The following is a 9056-nucleotide window of genomic DNA, read 5'->3' as shown; positions in this document are numbered from 1 at the left end:
AGAACACCGCGAGCGGGAAGCGGCGCACCTCACACGGGCAGGGCTTATATACTTGACGCACGCTGCACTAGCAATATAAAACGCACACACACATGTCTGTTAAATTAAGCAATACTTTAAGGTATAGTCTATATTTTTCTGACTTACAAATTACTGACACAGTAAAGGGTAGATTTAAATTAAGAAAAACAAAATTTCAATAAAGAAAAACGAAATTTAAATAAAGAAAAAAACTAAATGTAAAATTTAAATAAAGAAAAAACGAAATTTAAATAAAGAAAAAAACATTTAAATAAAGAAAAAACAAAATTTAAAATTTAAATAAAGAAAAAACGAAATTTAAATAAAGTAAAACGAAATTTAAATAAAGAAAAACGAAATTTACATAAAGAAAAACGAAATTAAGTTAAATTAAAATCGAGATTAATTTAGATTGATAATAATGGGTAAAAAGGCTAATAGCCTATATTTTGTTTCTATTGTTATATTTTCCACAATGTCAAAGCAACGCAGCTTAACCCAAAACACAAGCTCAGGCATGCATTCTGTCCATACAAACTCCGCTGTTCTGCGCTCTAGCCAGAGAACACTCCCGTTGCAGGAACACTTTAGGCCAAGAGGAAGCAAATATATACATAGGCCTATACTATATGCGTAGGTGGATGTGATCGGGGATTTTGGCTGTGTAACATTTAAAGCCACTTAAATGAACGAAATGACTCAAATAAAGATTCGTTCATTTTAATGAACGAGATCGAATAAGAGAGTCAGTAAAATTATCCGAACTTCCCATCACTCAGTCATGAGTCATGACTCGTGAGAGCAGGGGGCGGGGCGGGGCGGCGCAGGGCGGCGCAGCGGCAGCTCAGCAAATCATATAGCCTATTTTGTGAATTGTTCATTCCCGATTGGCACACATTTTGCCGCCCTTACAAAAGTGCCGCTCTAGGCAATTGCCTAGTTCGCCTATATGGACGCGCCGGCCCTGGCCGTACAGCACCTTAAAACATCAACCTGCGCTCTTGATACACTTCCCACATCTTTTTTCAAAAGTGTGTTAAACAGTTTAGAAGCAGATCTTCTAGAAGTGGTAAATGCCTCACTTCTATCTGGGAGTTTTCCAAACTCCCTGAAAACTGCAGTTGTCAAGCCCCTGCTGAAAAAGAGCAATCTGGATAAGCATATTAAGCAACTATAGACCGATCTCAAATCTTCCTTTCATAGGCAAGATCATTGAAAAAGTTGTCTTCAATCAGCTGAACAAATTCTTATGCTCGAATGGATACCTTGACAATTTTCAATCTGGTTTCCGACTGCACCACAACACAGAGACAGCGCTCATAAAGATAATAAACGATATTCGCTTAAATACTGATTCAGGCAAATTATCAGTGCTGGTACTACTCGACCTCAGTGCTGCATTTGACACTGTCGATCATAACATACTTCCTTACAGGCTGGAAAACTGGGTGGGGCTTTCTGGGATAGTCCTAAAATGGTTCAGGTCATACTTAGATGGGAGAGGTTATTATGTGAGTATAGGAGACCATAAGTCTGAGTGGACATCCATGACATGCGGAGTCCCTCAAGGCTCAATTCTTGCGCCACTCCTGTTCAACCTGTATATGCTCCCAATGAGCCAAATGATGAGAAAGAACCAAATTGCTTACCACAGCTATGCAGACGACACACAGATCTACACTGTCAGAAAAAATGTGCAAAATTTTTACCTTTAGGGGTACAACGGCTTGTCACTGGGCAGTACCCTCAAGGGTACACCCGTTGTACCCTTTCACATGGGTACATATCAGTACCCTTGCAGTATGTACCTTTCAAAGACAAATATGTACCTCTGGTGACTAAATTGTACCTTATAAAGGTGCAAATTTGTCCTTTTAAGGGTACTACGTTTTGTACCTTATGGCGGCAAATTTGTACTCCATACAGCACATTAAAAAGGCCAGAATGCTCTTTATCATTTATTAAACATTCAAAATTACATTTTTCACAGGATGAATATTTTAAGCACTATCACAATGTGTCATAACAGGATGCATATATTGAGCAATTTTACTTCAACTTTTAATACTCGTTATGTTTAAAAAGTTAAACAGTAAGAATATTAAGCTTAATATTATAAAGCTTTTTTTCTAAATCAGTACAATACATTTCATTAACCTTTTTTTTTACCATGTAATACAATGTTAAATCAGTACTAAATCTCATTTTAAGAACATTTTTCTACTTCTAAAACAGTTTTGAACATCAAAAATGACAAAGCAATCTTTACTCCAGCAGTACACATTTCATTAATTGTAACTTTATACCCTTAAAACATTTGATCACAAACACACATTTCACCAACAGTACTACACATTTAATGTGAACTTTTTAAACATTCTTGAGGATCACAAACAATTTATTATCAGCAGAGTATCTGTCAAGGGCCTGAAAGTCCATCTCTTGCCTTGATTTCATAATACTGCATTCAAAGTCAACTTTGACTGTATAGGCATGGAAGTGTGAATCATACGACACTGGTATTAAAGGGATAGTTCACTTTAAAATGAAAATTCGGTCATCCTTTACTCACCCTCAAGTGGTTTCAAACCTGTATGAATTTCTTTCTTCTGCTGAACACTAAGGAAGATATTTTGATGAATGTCAGTAACCAAACAGTTAACTGGAACCATTGACTTCCATAGTATTTATTTTTCTTCCTACTATAGAAGTCAATGGTTCCAGTTAACTGTTTGGTTACTGACATTCATCAAAATATCTTCCTTAGTGTTCAGCAGAAGAAAGAAATTCATACAGGTTTGAAACAACTTGAGGGTGAGTAAAGGATGACCGAATTTTCATTTTAAAGTGAACTATCCTTTTAAAAACTCGCCACACAGAAGGGATTTTCTTCTACACCTTGTGCATTGATATGGTTGTGATTTTCAGCACGGGATATTAATTATTCTGGTGACAGTTATTGGAAAGGGTGTGTAATCCCCCCACCCACCTCAGTAATCTTTGCTATGGCATGCTGCAGGAAAGTCAATGTATTCTTCATGTAGGGTGGATAAGCCAAGTTGAAAACATAGTAAGCACTGAAGGCTGCAATTATCAGACTCTTCTTCAACTCCTATTCCCCTGCACACCTCCACACCATCCACTTTGACGAGGACTTGAAGCCTCTTGGAGAAAGCCATTTTCCAGTCAGTTTCTACCAATTGTATGGTTGGGTATGGAGTATCAGCATCAAAGTTAAACATCTATCAGTAAAACAATGCAACATCTATCAGAACTGAATAACCGGACCTGTGTCAGAGTATTACAAAATGACAGTTTAACAAATAGTTCCATACCTCTCCCAATGTGATGAAGTTCTCAACTTTCTCTTTAAAGATGTGGGGCAGCAGAATCAGTGCTACATGAAAGTCAGAATCTATTGTAAAAAATGAAAAAATAAATAAATTACTCTTCAATAATTTAATATTATAAATGGCCTGTTTTCATATTAATTTATATCCTCCATAAGTAATGTCCTTTACTCATTGTTTGTCATATTTCTGCAATTTTCTAAAAACAAAGCAACTGGAAATATCAACAATGTTGCATAAATGCATGAAAATGTTTACAAGGTGAATACATGTTTTACCAATGATTTTGGTCATCGCCCAGTGCTAGATCAGTTTCTCAAGGATATAATATATGTAAACTAAGCACACATTTTCAACAAATGTATTTGTTGAGCACCTATACTTTTAATTAATTAGTTTTATGTTTTACCGCTATTTTTTATGTCAATACCTGGTAGATCTTCTGCAAGCATCTCTTCTCTTGCTCCTTTGTAGATTTTGGCACCTTTGGCACAATACTGGTCAAGCCGTCCTTGAAGCACTGGCTTAAACTGACAGTTGATGAATGCATTCGGTCAACTTCATCACACAACTGAAAATAAACAGAAAGAGAAAGTGAATCGTTCACATGAACTAATTTATATATATATATATATATATATATATATACATATTTATATTCTATGCGGCCTATTTCATTGCCATTTCCCTTTAGTAATATCATTGTACAAATATTTCTAAGCTTGAATGCACATATTTGTTCACCTGAGGGTTTAGAAAATTAAATGTTTTTGCAAAAGAGTTATAACTGTAAATGATCATTTTAGTATAATTTTAGGTTACATCAACATTCAACATTTATTTTAAGCAGAGAACTGATATAAAATCGGTGATATCACTGACCTCTGAGGGTGTTTTTAAGAAAGGGTATTTCTTAAGTATATCCTCCACAGTCATGCCATCTCTTATCTCCCTCCTTCGCCATGCAGAAGTTCGCTGCGTTCGGTCTTTTACCACCAAGGTGTCTGGTCGCATCTTGCTGTACTGGATATGCAGGACATTCACATGACCCTCAATAGAGGATGAATTCTCACCAATGACATCAATCTCCTATTGGATCAAATTTAAAAGTACAGAACAATAATAAAAATAAAAATAATAAAAGTTAAACCTCAAAACCACATGTCATTCACTATTTCCTTACCTTACATTTTTATGATCACAAAGAGAGATATTAAATTTAAAACTGCAACATTTTGCACAATTAATTCCTTAAAGTATTATGCAAATGAGTCAATCCAGGTCAAATTGACCAAATTTCTGAAACCTCCCTGGCTCCAATTTGTGATTTTGTTAAAAAAAATTTTTTTAAAAGACAAACTTAAATATTGATGAAAACCAAAATATTAAATGTAATGAATATGGACTGAGTAATCCACTATTTTGTAGAGGAGGTCAAAATGACCATTTTCACCTGAGACCACTAAACATAGGACAAATATAATACACAATAATCAATGTTATACTTGCATTTCTGTAGTCGAAGTCTGTTGGGGATTCTGCTGGCACTGGCTCTAGTGTTAGTGTTATCACCTCCATCTCATGTGCAAATTTGTTGAACTTGGACTGTTTTTTTAAAGGAGCCTTGAAATAAATATGATAATGTTCTCTGTGAGGCCACAATCTATTGTTTCCCTGTCCACCTAATTTTCTGAAAAAAAGAAAAGAAAGAATGACCAATGTGAGCTTGAGGTTTTAACAGCAACAATAAAATCAATGTCTTTTTTAAAATAATTTTTAAACTTTCAATGGAAATTCATCAGTACAAAATATTTTAATTTAGAAAAATACACTATAATAACTGTACATATACACTCTCAGAAAAAAGGTACAAAGCTGTCACTGGGGCAGTACCCTAAGGTACAAAAGCTAAAAGGTACCAATATGTACACTTTAAGTACTAGGCCTAAAATGTACAGAGAGTAACCGTTACCTTTTTTCTGAGTGTATGATTACCAGTTTTGATAAATGGTGAAAAACTTCACGTTCTTAAGGAGGGACTCGATGCTGACGGACGCCTCGATCTCCGAGTGCGAGCCCTCGCCTCAGTTGACTGCTGCTTACATAGTTCGCTCGTGATGGCTGACAAGCTGTGCAAGCTCTAACCTGTTAACATGGGTGCCGAAATAAAAACGGACACGCCATGCAGCTGAGACGCTTACGCCACGCATCCAGTGTGTCACCGGCTTAAGCGTTAAAATAGAAACAGGCCAAGCGTTCGCTCGCGTCCGGTAAGCGATATTGTTTTTCACAGGATGGTAGGGGAAGACTCATGAATATTCATTAGGGAAGTCATCCCTGATTGGTCTGATGACCTACCCCTAACCCCACCCCTAAACCTACCCGCCACTGGGGGTCTGATGACCTACCCCTAACCCCGCCCTAAACCTACCCGTCACTGGGGTTAAGACCAATCAGGGATGACTTCCCTAATGAATATTCATGAGTCTTCCCCTACCATCCTGTGAAAAAAAATATCGCGTCCGGTAACGTTAATGAGTTGTTCGAAAATTGTGGGAAACTGAATTTAAAAATCTGTTGGCTTATATTGAGTTGTTTTTGTTTTTTTTTTAAACAAAAAACGCGATGGGTTTGAACGGTTTGAACTGTTTCTATGGCCGCGGTCTCGCGGTAGAGTGACGTTAAGTTAACCATATGAGTTATGCTAAAAGATATATCTTAATTTATGGCTAAATTATTGTAATAACAATACGTTTAAAAAGTAATACCAGTACGTTGGTTTTGTCAGGTCAGTATTTTCGAAGAAAGGTTTTCCCTCACGCGTCAGTAGGCTTAACGTTACAGACGCTATGTCAAGTGCACATAACTCGAAAGGGAACCAACGGATTTTCACAATACTTAAAACTAAACCAGAGAATAAACATACCTCTGAATTCCTGTGCTTCGTCTTCGGTGATATTTATTCCGGCTTCTTTCTGAAGAAGATCCTCCGTCGACAACGTCAGGAGTGAGACAGCCATCATGGAATAACCGTCTCCGTTGTGCACTGCGCACACCCTCACTTCTTCTCGTGCATAAAGTGCACTGCGTGGGCTAAAATCCCATTGTCTGGTCAAATGCGTGTACTTTAACTTTGAGGCAAAGTAAAAGTACCCCATATAATTTTAAATAAACGTTGAATAGTTTTTGTCTACATTGCTTTTAAAAATGGCTTTTGCTAAAAAAAAGATTAGTTCATATGTATTTATTTTAACTCTAAATTGAAACTTCAAACTTATTTTACAAGTTAAAACAGCTATTATATTACACAGTTTAAAATAAAAAATACAGGCCTACTTTATTACATTTGCTTTATGTTTAAAACTTATCATCTTGATGCTCTGCATAATCAATAAAAGGTCATGGACTTGTGTACTGTTCAGAACCTGTGACAGTCAGTAAAGAAATGGGCTATTAAATATATTTGGTTATTTTGTGCATCTCTTCTAAATAACCAACAACTCAAGAACATGAATATCTTGCTCTATGTTTAATCTATGTTGGGTGATTGACAATTATGTGTTCACTGAATTGTTGAGATCACTGTGAATGCAGAGCCTAATAAGCTTTTACCATTTCATACACTTTGGCTTCCTCCTTTTGTCAAATATTGTACCTTTGTTTGGGGAGTAAATGGTCCAAACATGGACCCTATGACAGTTGGAAACATATTTGTACCTTTTTTACAACTAAATGATACATATTAGTACCCTAAGGTATAACTATGACCCATTGAGGGTACAACTTCACCATTTGTACCCTAAGTGTTCACAAATGTACCCCAACCGTACCCTTTTTTCTGACAGTGTACTTAGCCCTATCGCCTAACGATTACAGCCCTATTGACTCCCTGTGCCAATGCATTGATGAAGTCAACAGTTGGATGTGCCAAAACTTTCTTCAGTTAAACAAAGACAAAACTGAAGACATTGCGTTTGGAAACAAAGATGAAGTTCTCATGGTGAACGCATACCTTCACTCTAGGGGTCAAACTACTAAAAATCAAGTCAGGAATCTTGGTGTGACACTAGAGTCAGACCTTAGTTTCAGTAGTCATGTCAAAGCAATAACTAAATCAGCATACTATCATCTAAAAAATATTGCAAGAATTAGATGATTTGTTTCCAGACAAGACTTAGAGAAACTTGTGCATGCTTTCATCACCAGCAGGGTGGATTATTGTAATGGACTCCTCACTGGCCTTCCCAAAAAGGCCATAAGACAGTTGCAGCTCATACAGAACACTGCTATTTTATTTTATTTTTCTAAACTGTTTTAATTATTCTTATTTCTTTTTATTATTTTAATTTATTCTATGTAAAGCACTTTGAATTGCCATTGTGTATGAAATGTGCTATATAAATAAACTTGCCTTGCCTTGCCTAATCGATGGAATTTTCGGTAGAATACTCGATTAATAAAATATTCGATTTCTACAGCCTTACAGGAGTATTACACACACACACACACACACACACACACACACACACACACACACACACACACACACACACACACACACACACACACACACACACACACACACACACACACACACACACACACACACACACACACACACACACACACACACACTGGCTTTCAAAGTTCATTTAGAGTTACTAAAGACTGCCATTTTTTAGTACATAAACTGTGTTCACAGGAGGAGGGCAAATTTGTATATGTGCCTCTAGTGCTCTAATTCTTGCGGTTTGACTGCACAAGTTCAATTGTCAATTCTACTGCCTTGAAGTTCACTTGTAAAATTACCATATTATGTGCAACAGCATTCAACAATGTTAATTGCATTTGACAGATATTTGTGGTACCGCCCCACTTTTTCAAATGAGCACAAAGTATGGGCAGTAAAATCAAAAATGCATTTGAAAGAAGTCTTAAGTGAGTGTCTTTGTGGGGATGGGGGACTGAAAGTAATGTGGATGTATTGGTGCATTACAGTAAATAATGCAGTGTGGAGAAATACAACAGCACTCTGTCTGAAGTGTCTGCTATTTTTCAGCAGCTGACAGATTACTTTTTCAGGTCAATGCAAAAAAATGTCTTAACCTAGATCATTGCTGGAACACAATTTACAAAGCACTCAAAGCAATGGCAATGCAATGTATAAAATGCAAGCACAGCACTTTCCTAATTTGCTTTTTCCTTTACAGAGGATGTATGTGTGTGTGTGTGTGTGTGTGTGAGAGAGAGAGAGAGAGAGAGAGAGAGAGAGAGAGAGAGAGAGAGAGAGAGAGAGAGAGAGAGAGAGAGAGAGAGAGAGAGAGAGAGAGAGAGAGAGAGAGAGAGAGTTTGCCATCAACATAACATTTGTACTTGTGCTCATAAAGGCGTTTTACTTAAGTCCATTAAAGCTCTCCATACAGTCTGTCAGCTGATAGAGAGACACAGTTTTAGGTCCATGATCATCTCTGCAACACCAGTGGACAATTCAAGCTTATGAAGATGCCTCTTATAATCATTTGATGTTTCTTATTTGTTTTTCCCAGATTTAAATATTAATAAAAAATAAAAATAAAAAATAAAAATTTGTAGGTTTCCATACATATGCTATACCCTAACTGAAAATGTTTTTTTCAGTTTTTAATTTCATTTATTTTAAAAAGAAGTATCTTATGAAAAGGAAAA

The 9056-nt window shown here is 36.4% G+C and overlaps 1 long non-coding RNA gene across 1 annotated transcript; it reads right to left on the bottom strand.

Moving 5' to 3' along the window:
- Window positions 1-3850: 3850 nt before the first annotated feature.
- LOC309492702 lies at window positions 3851-5251 on the bottom strand. Its single transcript, XR_014203667.1, has 3 exons — window positions 4881-5251; window positions 4254-4460; window positions 3851-3942 (listed from the first exon to the last, which is right to left on the bottom strand). It is a non-coding gene; the product is annotated as an uncharacterized lncRNA (long non-coding RNA).
- Window positions 5252-9056: the final 3805 nt, after the last annotated feature.

The sequence above is a fragment of the Leuciscus leuciscus genome, assembly GCF_965113295.1.
Source record: "Leuciscus leuciscus genome assembly, chromosome: 2".
In the NCBI taxonomy this organism is placed as follows: domain Eukaryota; kingdom Metazoa; phylum Chordata; class Actinopteri; order Cypriniformes; family Leuciscidae; genus Leuciscus; species Leuciscus leuciscus.
Note: the sequence above shows the minus strand (reverse complement) of the source record. Positions and strands in the feature narration are given on the sequence as shown.